This window comes from Humulus lupulus, chromosome 3, assembly GCF_963169125.1.
Source record: "Humulus lupulus chromosome 3, drHumLupu1.1, whole genome shotgun sequence".
Taxonomy (NCBI): domain Eukaryota; kingdom Viridiplantae; phylum Streptophyta; class Magnoliopsida; order Rosales; family Cannabaceae; genus Humulus; species Humulus lupulus.
The window spans coordinates 60,918,932-60,937,804 of NC_084795.1; the positions used below are offsets into that span (position 1 = coordinate 60,918,932).

An 18,873-nucleotide genomic window follows, 5' to 3' on the forward strand; every position below is an offset into this window, starting at 1 on the left:
ACAATTTAAGAGAGAAAAGAGTCCACTAGTCCAGGCTATGTTGTTTTGGGTGGTGCACATGGGAAAATGTTGGGGGGGGGGGGGGGGGGGGTTCAATTTTCCATAGCTGTAATAAGGGTTTTCCATATCTTGTGGTGGAGGAGGAGAGAGAGACAGAGGGAAAAGTAATATAACATGGGGGTGAGTTGGGTTGGGTTGAGCTGTACGAGTTTTCTCTTGTTCTTTTTTTGTTCTTTCCAACTTCTCTAATTTTCTCCAAGTGTGAGGTGTCAGTGAGTAGGACATTATACTTGGCAGTGGCAGGCCATCTTCTGTGCAGATCTCCCCACCATCAAAATCTGTGGTCTGTATTATGTCGCAGTCTTGATTATTATTATTTTTATTTTGAAAAAAAAGAGTTGTTTTTGTCTTCTCCGTTGGGAGGAGGTGTTTGTATAATAATGATTGTACTTTTGTAGTGGGATTCATGTTCAATCTATGTCTTTTTCTCAGTCTTTTTGCATACTAAGCTAAGACTTGGTGAATTTCTTTGTATTACCATTCTTCTTCGTCATCCACTGCTAAGTAGTATTTATTATAACTGTGGTATAATAATATCAAGAGTAACTAACATATAGATATTGGTGAGATTTATAAATATAATGTTCCAAACTATAATGTAAATAATTTGGGGTCTGACCTGTGAAATTTTGAAATGATGAAACCAATGCATGTTATTGTAATCATAACCCAAATTTAGTGAGTTGTTGAACTAGATGACATGGATGTTATTGGAATATCTGGTTAGTTTTTTTTTTGTTTGGATTATTATATTTATATTTTTAGACCATTTAGTCACTTTTCTTTCTTGTGAACTTGTCAAATTTTTCTTTAACCTGAGTTGTTGCTGCTGTTCCTTTTTTCAGTTATGTGCAGTAATACACCCCCTATATTCATATCCCTTGAAGGTGAACTCAAGGAAAATAAAATATTTAAATAATCAAGTAATGAAATAGTTTAATTTGGCAATAAGTTTCAAGACAATTATTTTATTTGATTGCTATTTTGGCTTGTATCCATTCATTTATTAGAGAATTGAACTGTGTCTTTTATTTTATTAGATAAAATAGAAGCGAATAGAATATCTGAGTAGTATCTGCTCAAGCTTTTATTTATTAGGCTAACTTTTTATGTACTAAGGAAGGCTTATGTAGAAAATTTTATTTATTAGAGAGCATAAACATTTATTTTTGTAATGGGTTTTGTGGATTAAGTTGGGATCAGATTGTATACTAGTTTTTTGTAATGAATCCACTTATGCTTGTTTGTTTTTATTGAATAGCCGTTACCACTGGTTTTCTGAGGCCATAATTGATGTTAGTTTTGTTTCCAAAATTGAGCTACATTTATGATACTTGATCTTGATATATAAATAAATTAGCAAGGTGATTCTATACTCTCTGTTCTCTATTCGCACCTTTCTTTCCTCACTTATTTTGTTCTTACTTTGATACAAGTTTAGGTTCATATTTTAAATTATTTGAATATGGTAGTTTTAATTAATAATATTCCTTTAGATTTGGGCTGTGTTCATTTTTGTGTTTGTGTGAGTTTTTGGATTTTTCATTAACTTTACTGTATAATTATTTATTTTACAGCAATTTTATAGTCTAATTATTGATTATGAGCTCCCTTTTTGTTGTTTGGTTTGTTAGTACTGATACTTTACAAGGATGATTGACCTAGCTGCTGATTATTGTCCATGATTCATTCTATAATTCAGACAGCAAGTATGCTTTTTAGTTTGGAAAATTACAAGAGACAGGAGATTATTATTATTTTATTTTATTTTTTAATTTTTTTTGGTTAATGATTTTTTAAAGAGAACTGTTGGTACGAAGGCTTTAAGGTCAGAATCAATTATGTCCGTTCAAGATATAGCAGTTCACTCGCAGGCTTTACTAAATGTTAAAGATTCCAATAAGGTACAACTTAAGCAAGCAATTTTTGAATGTCTCTTACTTTTGAATATATTGACAAGTAATCATTTGGACTTTACTTATCTGCAGAAGGATAGGGAAAGATTGGTAGTAAGGAGGTTTAAGTTTGAAGATCCACGGATATAACAAATTCAAGACCTTGAGGTTGTGGATATAGTAGTTTCCAATATTTGTTTATTTTGTATCTAATTTAATGCAGAATTTATTTAACAAACATGTTTATGCAGAATGATTTGATGAAGTACTTCAGAGAGGATTTGCATAGATGGCTTCTACGCACAGATTTTAAGAAGCAAATTGATGGGCTTGAGATGCTGCAAAAGGTTTTTGAGTGCATCACTGGTTCATTTCTTTTGTATATTAGTGCACATTTTTTACAGTATATTCTGGATTTTATTGCAGGCACTCCCATCGATTGGCAAGGAAATAGTTGAAGTTCTGGATATACAGCTGCAATTGAAATAGAGGACGCTAACATCTATTCTCTTGACAGATTAGTGGGCAGTTAAAATCCTTGCAAATTGTTTCAAGCTTGACAGCAGAAAGAGATGGTGAAATTAGAAAAGCTGCTTTGAATACACTTGCCACTGGATATAAGATTCTTGGTATGTCATGATTTCAAGATTTTAAAGTATTTTCTAACTTGTTTAAGATTTTGAATTTTTATTTATTGTTCCTTTGAGACATCCCATTTTCTTTCCGCCTGTTTTGTGGGGTTAAGTTTTCTTAGTTTGTAATTTATTTTGTAAGTTGCATTGTATTAGTTGTTGTTTATAGTGAATGCAATTAGATTTTATCTATTTAATTTTAATATTTTATTGTTAACTGTTAATGACCTTTTTTCCCCATTAGGTGAGGATATATGGAGGTATGTTCTTAATAATAAACGGACTTTTTTTTTACAATGTGCAGGTATATTGAGATGATTTCTTTGGAGCAATTCTTGACAACATTTGTAGTTGAGGCCTTCAGAATGGAAGAATGTATTTCACTAATTTTTGTATACATTTCTTGTTTTGTATTTAGTGATAAAGGAATCTGAATTGGGCATAAATTATGTTGTAATATGATTTCTTAAGCCTAGACTAGTAGACTAAATATTGTAATTACATTTGAGTAATTAATAAAAATCTATTTATGTTACCTTATTTGGCTTTAACTTTCATATTTGTTTTCCTAGTTTTGTGTAAGTAAAAAAAGATTATGTTTCTTTAAGCTAATACAACATATGTGTTATACTAAAGTGTAGTACAACACAAAAAATGTGTTATACTAAAGTGTAGTATAACACAAAAAAAATGTTATATAATCGACTATAAATAACATAGTTAAACACTTATCTATATATTAAAAGTTAAACACTTATCTATATATTAAAATAACACAGAAATTGTGTTATCGTTGACAGTACAATAACACATCTGTATAACATTGATAAAGTGTTATGTAAAGTACCCTGACCTACGATAACATAGTCGGTCTTAACACATCAGAAAGTGTTATCGTATGTTTTGATAACACTTTTTCGGTGTTATTAAAAGTATTTTTTCTTGTAGTGTGACATGGACAACTAGCGGGCCATGCTCATCATGTATGTTGTATGAATATGATTAGGGTGACATGGACAACTAGCGGGCCATGCTCATCATGTATGCTGTATGAATGCGATATGATGATATGTTATGATTACGTTATGATATGCTATGATGATGTGTTACGATTACGTTATGATATGCAATGATGATATCTTACGATTACGTTATGATGTGCTATGATGATATGTTACGATTACGTTATGATATGCAATGATGATATGTTACGATTACGTTATGATGTGCTATGATGATAAGTTACGATAATGTTATGATATGCCATGATGTGTTAGATGAACGTTAGTGTTCGTATTTGTTGTATCCTTACTTGCTTATTGTTTGTACTTCCTTACTGGGCTTTTAACTCACCCCCTTACTTTCCCTTCCAGGTATCAAATAGGACTTCTCTGTGGCACGCGTGGTGACGTGAGGAGTTCTATCGTCGTAGGGTGTATGGCCTGGGGTATCCTATGGACGAAATAAACGATCACTTTAGGACGCCATTTTAAATATGTTATGTTTTAAGAGACTTTCTAAATTATCAGTGGGACTTAATTATTTAATATTGTTTCTTTGAACTTTTCAAAAAAACTCATATTTTCGTTTTAAACTAATGGGCCCAACTTGCATTGTTTTAAGCAAGTTCCCACTGAGACCTTCATAAAAAGTGGTTTTCTTTATGGACCAGCCATATGTGAATGTTTTAATAAGTACTAGTCTAGGGCGTTCTTTACATAATTAGATACATAAAATAAATAAAAAATGGTCTTTTATTGGAACCAATCATTGGTTATCTCCCTGTTTATATAGTCTATTAATTAAAGTTAACCAAAAGACCTGTAATGCCTTGGATAGCCAAGACCGCTACACTGTATATTTATAAAGATGCAGGACTTGCTAATCAAGTCATTTAGTTAAAACGTGATACTGAAACCACTAATGAACCAGGGTTAAAAGGTTTTGGTCTCAGAAGTGTACATTCTATATAACAAAACATTTTATACATGGGATCCCAAAAAGGAACAGCGTTCGAAAGTCAGTTTACAAAATTTCTAAAGTTTAAACAACCATTAGCCATTCTAAGGCAAAACAGACATTTCTAGTTCCCCTGTTCCTGTCTTCCCCTCAACCGTGGCAGCTGAGCAGCTGGTCATGTACATTAAGCTCTCAGAGCTCTCCAAGTCAGGGCTGATCAAGTTTACCCTTGCCTTTACCTGCACCACATAGCACCTGTGAGCCAAGGCTCAACAAGAAAACATAATATATATCACAAACAACAACAACAGATGAATAATCCCCCAAGCATGATCATACACTTAACATTCCACATTAATTACATAGCATGTATTTAGAATCAAAGATGCAACTAAACATTATTAACAATCAAGTCACATGATAGTTATGGCCGACAACTTAGGTCGCACCCTCTGTCTACTCCACTGACTCCGACCCGCTTAAACCGAGCTCAGTGCATAATAAGCTATCCGCAGCTACCAGTGGCCGAGTCGCGCCCTATGCGCTAGTGTAACCCTTGGCACTCTTAGGCCGTTGGGTTATGGTTTACATGGAATAATACCATCCCTTCAAAGTATACATTTTAGGAATCCCTTAGTCCCACTACAAATACACAACCGAGTGCAGTTTTCTTACCTTTAATTTCCAAGTTCACTGACTACGAGCGACGTCCCTCGAGCACGATCCGCTTCCTGAGCCCTAGCTTAACACCTAGTCACAACCAAGGTAATGGATTCCATTAATATTCAAGTAAAGGTTTCCAGGTATAGTTCTAGCTTCCGAGACATCGAATTCCTCCAAACACTGTGGTGGAATCGATCCCAAGCACCCTAGGTTAGGTTCCCGCACTTAAAATCCCCAAAAGATAAAAAATGCACCTAAGGGCTGTTGGCCCCTGAAACCTAGCTGTGGCCCACCACTGAAACAGAGACCAAGCCTCTCTGAAGGTAGACACGCGCCTCGGCCCTGCCCTGTGGCGCCGCGGCACTCCCCTTCGGCAGAGCCTCCCTAGCTCCTTTGCTTTGTAGGGCCGCAGCGCTCTAGAACAGAGTCGTGACCCAACCTTTCGTGCCTAGAAAACCCACCATTTCTAACATCCTAACCTTATTCCAAACCACCCCAAAGCACTCTAATTCCAAAACCATTAATCACAAGACTTTTAGCATGATCCTAACAGCATAATCCAACTTAAAAACCCAATCAAAATTTCATTTTGATTTATGAAACCCAGGAACTCAAGAACACAAAAACCAACAATGGAACACCAAAATTCAGTCATTAAGTTATGGATTCAAGCTTAACTCCATAGCAGAATCACTTCTCTAAGCAAAATCCAAGCCAACTCCAAAGATTTTCACCTTAATTCATCCTTGAGATTAAAGAACCTAGGAACCCTTAGATTTCAACCCATAAACCTTATAATCAACTAGTCAAAAATAAAATTCAATGCTTACCTTAGTTTATGGTTGAATTCCCTAGTTGAAACTGAGCTATTTCCTCAAAACTCCAGCCCAAATCACTGAATCCCATAGATTTTAGTAGTTTCCTTAAGAGAGAGAAGAGAAGGAAGAGAGGAGCAAAAATGGGTCGTTTTGTGTTTTATTCTATTGGTTTCTATTTTTTTAGTCTAACCTTAGTTAATTAAGTCAATCCCGAGGGCTCGGGGTACTAGAAACGTCCCCGAGGGAAGAACGGTAAAATTCCCCAATATTCTCGCCTAAGCCTCCTAACCTCAAATATATCTCCATATATTTATTTCCATGACCCGATAACCCAAATAATCATCAAATACCCGAATTACCCCCTTGACTTAGCCTAAGTCAAATATTAAGCCCCGTTGTGACTTCCAGCTAACTAGCTCCTTAGGATCGCCTCAAGTCGCACGCTGCAGATTTACCCACATAATAATGTGGTTCTCACAATTAAAGCATATAATCACATTAACATTTACATAACCATTCAAGCACGCTTATCTTATAGTCATGCATTACATCAATAAATTCACACATAAACCAATTATGCCCTCCCGACACACTAATCAAGGCCCTTAAGCCATACTAGTGATTTTGGGTCGTTACAAGACCTTTCTCTAATAAAGGCTCAACAATCACATAATCGTTTAGCTAATACATAGAGATGTATGTTGAACCTTTTAATGTTCAAAGCTAAAAGATATAATGAATAGTAAGTCAATATTGATTGACATTAATTTAAGATATGTTTAATTTTTTGTTGAATGCAAAGAAAAATTTCTAGAAAATTTCATGCAACATTCAAAGTAAAATCACTTAAAGACTTGTTTGATTTGATCAAAAGGAAGTCTAAACTCGAATTTGGAATTCAAGTTATTTGTATGTGAACTTGGAATTCAAACTCAAATCACATACAACTAGAATGCTAAGCAAAATTACTATTATAGAAATAGAATATAATCATATTAGATAAGATTAAATAGATAATGAGTAATCATTATCGGATTTATTATTTTTGTAGTTTTAACACTTGTTATACTCTGTACATGTCTCATTGTACAAGATCAAAGACTTAAAAGTTTGGATTCACAAGTGGTTATGTGAATAAATTGAAAATTTTCCATGAAGTCATTTAGTGAAACAGTTTAATGATCATAAAAGATTATAAAAGAGTTTGTATATCTTAAATGCTCCTTTAATGAAGCATGATTATTATAATCACTGTATATTTCTAGTTATGTTATAATAGAACTAATGACTGCAATTTAAGTAAGCAAGTTACTGATAATTAACAATGATAAAACCAAAGAATATCACAAATTCTGTAAAGCATTATCGTAGTGGGAGCGTTATTTAATACCTACTTAGTTACAACCATAAAGTTTAGTTAATTATGAGTAACACAATTTGACTGTATTTCATTCACATGCTAGTATGCAATGAAAATATTTTTATAGAAATCAATAGATAAAACACCATGAATCTAGAAATGGAATTTGGAATTCTATGACATTTGGATTCTTGAACATCCAATTGAATTTCATTAAACTTCAGTTTGAAATAGGATATTCAAGATGAAGAGGAGAATAGAGGAAAGCACATACTTTTCAAAGTAAGGTTAATAGTCTAAGGCTACAAATAGAATGAAGAATTTTATTACTCGAATAAATATCTTCTACTGTAACCAAGCTTAAATATGCTTACATAATCTATCCACTGCTTTATGCATGGATTTTGAGATTAATTTGAATGGATGAATAAGTAGTCTTTATTAAATGGCTGACATGAAAAATCTGTTGGAAGATCTCGACCATAAAGATTTTGTTGTGATTCTTGTTCTTAATATTGATAACGTTCTAATAATTGGGAATGATGTTGAGAAATTATCAATAGAAAGAAATGGTTAGCTGAACATTTCTAAATATTAGATTTAGAAAATCCAAGAATGTTCTATACATTCAAATATACAGAGATTGAAAGAACAATCTTTGGCGTGAAAGTCAGAATCCCGTGATCCGCAAGGGGAAAGAGTGGGTAAAAGTTGTGCAATCCCACATCGCCTGGGGAAGGTCAAGTGTGATGAATCTAAGACTATGTAGGTATGGGACTACACAGTTGTAGAGGGCATAAATGGATTGATGGGTACTACCTTTGCCAACAAGATGCATCTTCTTTTCGGTAGTCCGTCACTTGAGAACTCCAAAGTTAAGCGTGCCTGACCTAGAGTAGTTTCATGATGGGTGACCTCCTAGGAAGCGTGCGAGTGAGGACAAAGCACACTAGAAAGACTCCTGTTGGTTTGTAGGGCCAGACATCATTCCAGGAAGCAACCATAATGACGTGGGGTGTTACAAATGGTATCAGAGCCTTGACCCAGCCAGAAGTGTGGCCGACGGAGACGTCAGACCCCTAAGGGAAGGTGATTGTGACAGTCAGAATCTCGTGATCCACATGGGGAAATACAGGGTAAAAGTTGTGCGATCCCACATTGCCTGGGGAAGGTTAAGTGTGATGAATCTAAGACTGTGTAGGTATGGGACTGCACAGTTGAAGAAGGCATAAATGGATTTATGGGTACTACCTATGCCAACAAGATGCATCTTCTTTTCGGTAGCCCATCACTTGAGAACTCCAAAGTTAAGCGTGCATGACCTGGAGTAGTTTCATGATGGATGACCTCATGGGAGTTTTTCCTAGGAAGCGTCCGAGTGAGTACAAAGCACGCTGGAAAGACTAGTGTTGATTTGTAGGGCCAGACGTCATTCCAAGAAGCAACCATAGTGACGTGGGGTGTTACATTTAGGCACTATCTCAAGTGACTTATATAGATAAGAAGCTTAAATACTTTAGTTTACAAAAATCCAACAAAAGCTTTTTGCCTTCCCGTTTAGGAGGATGTATTATCTAAATAATAATGTCCATTTATTCTTTTACTAGAAAAGAAAGACATGAGACAATATTTGTACAAGTCAATGATGGATTGTTTAATGTATCAAATGTTATGTCTTCGAATTTACATTTGGGAATAGTCAACAATTGCCAATCCAATGATGGATTGAGTCGTTGAATAGTTATAAGGACTTAATTTTGAGTATCTTGAATAAAATGGAGATTATATGTTTGTGTATTTAGGCAGTGACCAAAAATCCCAAAGTATAAAGCTAATTTTAAACCAGATAGAAATCTTCAAATATTGATATCACAATCAGTTTCCAAAACTATGGAGGAAACACATTAACCTGGAAATGTATTGGACATTTTAGATTTATATGTATTTAGTTGAGTTCTTTGCAATTCTGGAAAGAGTTTCAAAATAGAATAAACTACTAGTATCTCATTGCGAAAGCAATGGATATACAACTATTCTAGAAGAACTAGAAATCATGAAAGGGTAAAGCACATGAAATAAAATTTTATTTAATTCAGACAATTTTACATAATTGATGTAATGATCTTGAAAATAGCTTCAAAAACAATTTCTTACAAAACTAAAAACAAAGACTTTGTTAGACAAATTTGTTTAGGAGAATGTGATTGACATAAGTGAATTAAACCAAAATATTTTCTCATTTAAATAAAAAAAAATTGCTCCTAAATAATAATGTGCAAAAAATTTATATTTACATTTTAAAAATATCACTTTTAGATATACATAACTTAGGGTTTAATTTATTTAATGCACTAACATTATTTATCTCATTTAAAATACATATTTCCTATTTTTAATAAAAAATTCCAACAACCCTTAATTCATTTAAAATCTCAAACTTTGATTAAAAACCTTATTTTCTTCATAAAATATACACAAAAATCTGCATGTGTTAATTTGATAAAAATACCATTTATATGTGAAATAAAAAAATGCATTTTTGTTTACATAAACTCATACATCATTAAATGAGGCATTACTTGAGCATATCAAACATTGTTTCACCATCATATTCACCAATTATAAAAAAAATCAGAAAGAATACTTGACATGAAATTCATCTTTAAAATAGGCTTTTAAAAAAATACTGACACCATAACCTTCATGTATCATCAAATTAACATTTATAAAAAGACTTAAGACAAATTCCCAATTAACCAAATATCCTAGCATATTTCTAATTAGTGTAGGTGACATCAAATAATTTGACCAACATGCATCCATAATCTCCCCTAGGCTAAAACTCTCTTGAACATAAACATAAAATACCAAAATCCTCATTTATTACCACTACAAGAAAAAATGGCTTTTACATCAGTTTTTATGCTGGATTCACTTCGATTTTCGCTTAAATTCGCAACCGTAGTAGTTTGGAGCCAAGTAAAAAGTAGATAAAAACCGAAGTGAAATATAGGCTTTCTACTTCGGTTATTATGTAAAAAATGAAGTAGAAAGTGGGGATTCTACTTCAGTTTTTACATAATAACCGAAGATGAAAGTTGTGTACACTTCCTTGCTAGGTACTTCCTACTTCAGTAATTATGTATAAACCGAAGTAAAATTCCCACTTTCTACTTCGATTTTTATATAATAACCGAAATACCCTATTTTTTTTTGGGAATAATTATTTCTGATTATTTTAAAATGGCCCAATTCTTAATTTATATATATTATTTTTGCACTGATTTTTTTAAATGGTCTAATTATATGAACTTGTAGTTATATATATATTTTCAATTGGAATTAGTTATGATTTTTTTTTTGAATGAAAATATGCTAACTTTCATTAATTAGAAATGTCATACATAAGCATAAACACAAGTACTTAAGTAAGATAGCTAGCCTTAGCATTAATACATTTACAGAAAACTAAACTTAGAATTAAGCGAACTCATAAACAAAATAGGCTTACTAATAAATGTATGTCATCAATCGACCTAACCATTCATGTTGGATTGGCAAGAGGTCTACAATCTCACAATATTCACTACAAGAAATTCGACATTTACCTACCAATATTAATCGTGGGTAAATATAACGTATTGGTAGGCTACAGTTAGTCAAGAAAGGTACCATTGCTTACGATTAACATATTGGTAGGTAAAACTCATGTGGACCCCGCAGATATGACTTGGAGTTGTTTGACGTGGCAACTAATGTTTCAATCGACGTGGCAAGCCTTGTGGCAATTTTTTAGTGAAACACATGGCACTAAATGATTCGGTTACTTGTCCCTTTTTATTGGTTATGTGGCACTAAATGACTAGTCCACATGGCATGAGCTGGTATACCTATTTTTACCTACGCTTATTTATTTGTGAGTAAAGATAATGTTTATATGTAGGTAATTTTAATTATATCAATAAATTTAATTTAATATAAACAATAAATGAAAGAAGTTAATTTTAAAAATATTTACCGTTATTCCTCAAATAAATTATTTAACATGAATAACAAAATAAACAAACATATATTATAAAAATATTCATTGCTTATTAAATGATGAGTGTTACACTAATTACATTTCATAAAATAAAATATCAACAATTCTATGCAATTCTCTTTTCTCTAACTACATTTTTTTTTTATATTCTTCACTTTGGAATTATTGCACGAGAGCCTCCTTTCTCTAACTGAACTCTGAGAATGTTGATGATGGCTTTGTGAGGTGAGGTTTGGGTTGGAGATAGTGGGAATGACTACAATTAACTTCAAAATAAAAAATATCCCTAACTTAATCATCATAAGGATTTCAGATTATATATGACTTATTATTATGGACATTTATGATACTTGACATACCAGCATATATAAAAACAAATATATGACCACTTCAAGTCTCATAATCACAAACATAAAATAAGTACACTTATTCTTGAACATCATAGGTAAAATAAATTTAAAGTAATAATGACATAAATCCACAAACTAAAAATCAGATTATAGACACAGAACCAAACCCTACAGCCACAGAGCAACACTAAATCTTAATAAAAATATCATAAACAAAGTATCAAACAAAATATACTAAAACATATCCTAGCTCCGCCCCGCCCCGCCCCGTCTTAATCGGGGCGGGTTTGCCCCGCCCCATTTGCCCCATTTGTCTTTTTTTTTTTTTTTTATAAGAAATATTAAATTTTAATTTTAGAATTCTCTTTAAACTTAAATTATTTTTTTATTGCAATCCTTATTTTTTACACTTCTTGTCAACTACACCTTCAAATATATATTTTTTTATAATTTACAAAAATAATTATAAGAATAAGGATAATTAAATAAAACATATTTTTTAATATTTACAATTCTTTCATAGAGTAGTTATGGAATATTTTTTTTTATAAATCTTACACTTAAAATTTATTTAAAATTAAGAATATTCTAAACCACATATTTAATGTCAATTTTACATATTATGCATGTATATAAGTAACATGAGAGAATTGTATTAAATCATATCATCATTTAAATCAAGAATTCGCCAAGTATAATAAGGGTTTCTCAAGAGAACAAAGTAAAATAAAACTATCGTATGCAACATAGCACTCCACTTTTGAGAGTTTCTCAAGAGAACAAAGTAAAATAAAACTATCATATGCAACATAGCACTCCACTTTTGATGCGTCAAAAGAATCAAATGACTTTCTTCTTCTTTATTGACCTGCTACCTTAATCATCAAGATCAACTATGTATGGCTCCTACAAAAAAAAAAATATATGTATTAAAAATAGAAGTTAATAATTTATTTGATGACTTATAAAAACTTAATTAAGTACCATAGTTGGATCTACATCATTATCTTCATCATTCATGGTGACTAGTGGAGTCGCTTCTGTAAAGAAAATAAAAAAAATTAATATTGAAATAATACAATAAAATATGAATTTATATATATATATATATAAAAAGATAAGTATATTTACCTTTTTTGTCATTTACCAACCAATTTTGAGTGCATATCAATGCTTCTAATGTAGAAGGATGAAGTCTCCCTCGGTGTGAACCCACATGTCTACCGCCAGTACTTAATGTAGATTCCGAAGCAACAGTGCTAATAGGCACAGCAAATATATCTTTGGCAATCATATTCAACACAAGATATTTGAGTCCTGTTACTTTCCAATAATTGCATATATCAAAGAACTCATCAGTCCTAGGTATCAATTTCTCTTCCAAATAGAGTTCTAACTCTGACTTCACATTCTCTACACCATATGCAACTCTAACATATGTGTCAAAGTTAGATAGATCATCTATTTGTGTTTGAGAAGATGCTGATACACTATCCATTTGCTGACTTCTTTCTCTAAGATTAGGAAACTTAGAACTGTACTCTTCTAGTAGCTCATAACAAAGCTTGCAAACCTTCTCAATTTCAATCTCATATTGATCATTTCCATAAATGGTAGGAAAATAATATTCGATCAACATTAACTTATATCTTGGATCCAAAATAACAGCCACACTCATAAGCCCATGAATCTCTTCCCAATACTTTTGAAACTTAGACATCATTTGAGTTGCCATGTCCCTAATAAAGGGCTCATCTAGTGTCATCCATGCTTTAATTCTCATTTTAATTTGACACATCTTTGGGAAAAAAAGATTAGCTGTAGGATACTTGGTTCCTGAAAACAACTCTGTCACCTCATGAAACACTTCCAACTTGTCACACAATTTTTGAGCTCTAATCCAATCATCTTCTGATGGCGCATATCTAACATATCTTGAATCACGTAGTTTTAATTGTTCAAATACTCTATTGTACAATAAAGCTATGTTTAGCATCATGTATGTTGAATTCCACCTTGTTTCACAATCAAGTGATAACTTTTTAGTACATGTCACTTCAAGAGAACGAGCAGTGTCCTCAAATTTCTCATACCTCTTTGGTGTGCCCGACCAATAAGCAACACTGTCTCGAATCTTGTCAATGCTATCACCAATCACAGACAAGCCATCCTTGACAATAAGATTCAAAATATGCGCACAACAACGCATGTGAAGTAGCTCTCCTTTTAAAATGAAACAGTTAGAATTAAATTTTTCCTTCAAAAGTGGAATCATTGCATCGTTAGTTGTACAATTATCCACAGTCACTGTACTAATCTTGTCTTCAATATTCCATTCAGACAGACACGAACTCAATGTATCAGTAAGTGTTACAGCATCATGTGGGCATGGTACATACTTAAAACTTATAATCCTACTATGCAACTTCCAAGAGTCATCTATGAAATGAGCTGTCACAGTCATATATCCCCTTTTTTGATGATTGGCAGTCCACATATCAGTGGTTATAGCTATTCTACTTCTATTCTTCTCCAAAATTTGGCTACATTTTTCCTTCTCAACCTTGTACATTTTCAAAATATCAGACCTAATTGTATTCCTTGACAATATTTTAAACATAAGGCAAAGAGTATTTGAATAGTCTATAAAACCACTATGCTCAACCATCGATAAAGGGTATTCATGTAGAATGATCATTTGAGCTAACTTTTTTCTCCCTAGTTCAGGATCAAAATTGTAAGTTGTGACTGAAGGACTTGCATTAGGATTAGGATTCATGGCAAGTTGTTCCTTTATTACTGGGCATCTTTTCACATGAGCAAGCAAATGTTTAGTCCCATTACTACTCTCTCCCCCTAATTTCCTCCCACAATGGTTACAAACTGCCTTCAGTATACCATCAATTTTTTGCAATGTAAAATGATCCCATGCAGGAGATGTTCTCTTTCTCTTAGTACTTCTACTCTCACTTTCATCTCTTGTATTTCCTAGAGAATGTGCCTCTTGTGTATGTGTTGAATGAACATAATCAACATCACCAACAAAATTAGATTCGATAACATCTTGGGTAGACATGTTTAGTGTTTGATCTAACCTACATTATATCCACATAACAATTAGGAAATGCTTGGCTCCAAAAATATTATACATATGTATAAATATAACTTAAAGATTACAACACATAAATTCTAACCAGTAAAGGCTTTGACCAAGAAAATAGTGCCACTGACAGTTCTAATGAAACACAATCCGCAGGGTCCCTGAGTAAAATAATCATCATGAAACCTATTATTATCAATGACCCCAACCAAAACACAAAAGAAAAGTACACATAGCAGAACAGAACATTAAGTTTTGCATTTATTTAAGACTGTTTTGCATTTATTTAAGGTCTAGCAAAACACAACAGAACAGAACAGAAGAATTTCATGTCTCATGAATCAAAGATGAACAGTACCAAGGCCTAAAATTACAACACCGATTGAACATTTATGGCTCAACTCAAACTTCCAAAAATAATAAATGTCAAGGAAATAACATATAGATAGATATATGACAGTCATAAAGTCAACAATGAAACTTCTGGTGAAATGTAATGGGCTCCATGAAGTTGACTCGTACTTTTGAAAAGATGTAAGACTCTAATGATTAAGAAGACTATTGGTTCTGGAAAGTCTTAGAGACTAAGATGGCTGCTTTTTTGTTAAATTGGTCATCAAAGAGATTAGTCAAATTTTTTTAAGGAAAAGAGAACAAATAATTTATTCTATCTAGTGTTTAGTTTCTTCTATTTCTTTTCTTTTCAATCATCTATAATGGTTTTGTTTATTATACGTATAAAAATGAAAATAAAAACCCAGTAAACTATCAAACCGCATTCGAAGCAAATATGAAAATTAAAATATGGTTAGATATGTCATAAACAAACTGTTCTACTATTTGAGTATGCATACTTGACTAAATAACCAACATTTGTGTAGATGCAAATGAAAAGAAAGTAATATATGCTTACAGCCACAGTATGCCTGAAAGAACAGTTGGATTGAAACAGCTTCTAGCCAACTGGTATATGTTTTGCCTAATCCTGTTTGACCATAGGCAAAGATGCAAACCTGAAAAAAAGAAACGACCATAATGTTGCTAAGATTTATGTTATATGAGTAAACTCAATTCATGAAATACAATTGAACGATGACAAGAAGGAGAAAACCTGATGCAACAATATAAGGCTGACAAAAACATGTTTATCAATGTTGAACAGTACATACATAATAGAAAAGAGAGAAATAACTAATAAGGTATAATTTCACAGAATCTGAGTGCAAAATCAAGTTCATAAGCTGCATTTGGATTGTTTATTACATCAAGTTCCATATGAATCAGTAGCCAAAACTTCACAGCAGAGCAAAGACAAGAACACGAAAATGAGTACCTAGCAAAAGAACCATCAAGAAACCCTTGAATTCAAAAGTACTTTACATGCAAAATTTGTGTTCACAGAAGCAATACCCATCTGAAAAAATGAATAGAAGATCTGAAGATGAAGAAGATGGAGATGGAGAAGAGAGCACTCACCATTACCCAAAACTTTGCAGGTGACGGTGGCGGGATACACCGCCAATCAACGGGCAAAACACGTTCCTAGATGGAAATTAGTGGCGTCGATCCTGGCGGGAACTTCATTGACCATGTTCTTCCTGGTTGTTCAGTGGTTGGATCGGCATTCGGCAGCAGCAGATTTGGTTTGGATGGAGAAGAAGGTTTCGTTTTTGGCTTTGGAAAAAAAGGGTTCAGTTCAGTAATCAGTATAACTCACTTAGAAAAAAAAAAAAAAAAGTAATCGGGGCGGGTCTGCCCCAACCCGCCTGAATTTATATCGGGGGGGGGGGGGGGGGGGGGGAGGGGGGGTCAAAGCCCCGCCCCGAATTCTGCCCCAATTTTACCAGGGCAATGATGCCCCGCCGGGTTGGGGCCCCGACCCGCCCCGCTCCATAGACCCATTTTGCCATTCCTAATCCCTTCATATATAGGCATTAAAACAAATTCCTTCCTCAAAACAGAACCATACCCTACACTCAAATAGCAACACTAAAGCTAAATACAAATATCAGAAACAAAGTACCAAACAACATATATTAAACCAAATCCTTACTCAAAACAGATCGCTTCATATATAGACATATCAAAACAGATTTCTTGCTCAAAACAGAACCAGACCCTACAATTAAAGAGCAACACTAAAGCTAAATACAAATATCAGAAACAAGAGCAAATCTAACATGTAGGATGACACATTTAAAGCATTAGCAAGTGTACCCAAAAGAACCAACTTCAATTATATAACACATAATTACAATAACATAAATTAGTGTGAAACTTTTTTTAAAGGAAACAATGTGAATGGAAAATTTAACAGAAATTTGAGAATGGAAAACTAGCCAAAATAGAAATAAAGAGGCACATGGAAATAAACTGTAGAGTCCAAGAACTTTACTTAGCTAATTGTTTAGTAGTATTATAGTATGTTTAGTGTTATCATTGTTACTTTGGATTTTTGGTTCAGACCGGGAGTTATTTGGACACTCATAGTAGTACTTATAGATTTTCTAAGTTTAACCTATAGTTTAAGAATATTAAGTATAACCTAAGGTTTGATTAATGTGTCTGATATTAAGGAATATATTATTATATTATAAGGTTTAGACATCAACCAATAGGATTTTAAGCACATGTTTTGAATGGTAATTAAGGATTAAGTATTTTTGAGGATTAAATTAAATAAGGGTAAAAGTTTGAATGTATAGGGTCAGTCAGCAGCTTTGAGCACGTTGAGGGCTTAGTCAAGGCTGTTTAGTCCATTCAAACTTAGCTAAAAATGTGTAAACTCGTGTTTAAATATTCTGCGTATGCCGATATATCGCAGCTATAGGGGGCGATATGTCGCAGCACGTAGATACGGAAAACACGAATCGATGCACGGTCGCCTCGGGAACAAAGGTCCAGGCGATATATCGCCTATAGGGGGCGATATATCGCCTCCACCAGCATGTTTTCAAATTCGTTTGAATTCTTTTCCCTTCAGCCATTCAAACGCCTTCAACAGTCCAGCATCTTCTGAACGAGTCTTCAGCCTCTGCTGAACGATTATTCAAATGATTTTCACTTAAAAAGCCATTATTTTTATTCAAGTAAAATCAAGATATTTTCATTCCCAAACTCTATAAATAGGACCTAGTACCCAGCCATTATTCACCATTTGCTCTAAGTTCAGAGGCTGCTAGTGTTAAGTGAGTGAGAGAGTGTAAACACTTGGTTTGGGGAAAAACTATAAGCTTAAACATCATAAGCTTATCAAACACTTGGGAAGTAAGTGAGTACTATAGTATTTCGGTGGATGTTAGATTGATCTTGCAATCTTTGAGGTAAACCCAAAACTCTAGTCCTTTCTGTGTTCTATGTTATTTCTTTCTCAAAACCTTCTACTCAGTCCCCTAACCTTATTCTTATTTTTGGTTAGGGAATCCAAGTTCTTAAGCACTTAAGTGGTGGTAAGCATATTTTCGTTTAATGGTTTAGTCTTCCTATTCTCTTTCATTTCATCTCCTTTCTTTAGACTCACCCTTGTTCATTGTGGTTTTAGGAGTGTTCCAAAAGTCCTAACTCAGTCCATTTTATCCCGGTAACTTTGGTAAGGAAAATAGGCTAGAATTAATATGTTATGTGCTTATGTTATCTATATGATTATGTTATTAAAAGTGTTATGATATGTATATGTGTATGTAGGCTTGGGCATATGACCCATATGACTAACAAGACCCCAAATGGGTTATGGGCATATGACCTACTTAGCTAGTAGGACCCCATTAACCCCATGGGCATATGCTTGTTTAGTCTATGGGACCCCAAGTAATAATGGCCATTATAATAAGTGTATGTTATATGTATTGTGTTAAGTCCTTATGTTTTCTTATGAAATTATGTATGTGACTTTGTGTTAGATTTTCCTTACTGGGCATTAGGCTCACTCCTTTCTGTTTATGTGCAGGAAAATAAGTTTAGAGGCGGAAAGATTCGTGACGCTTGGAGAATGTGT

The 18,873-nt window shown here is 33.3% G+C and overlaps 1 long non-coding RNA gene across 1 annotated transcript; it reads right to left on the reverse strand.

Annotated features, from left to right (window-relative positions):
- Window positions 1-12,523: 12,523 nt before the first annotated feature.
- LOC133821157 (uncharacterized) lies at window positions 12,524-12,978 on the reverse strand. The gene is made up of 3 exons (XR_009887345.1): window positions 12,911-12,978; window positions 12,764-12,819; window positions 12,524-12,685 (listed from the first exon to the last, which is right to left on the reverse strand). It is a non-coding gene; the product is annotated as an uncharacterized LOC133821157 (long non-coding RNA).
- Window positions 12,979-18,873: the final 5,895 nt, after the last annotated feature.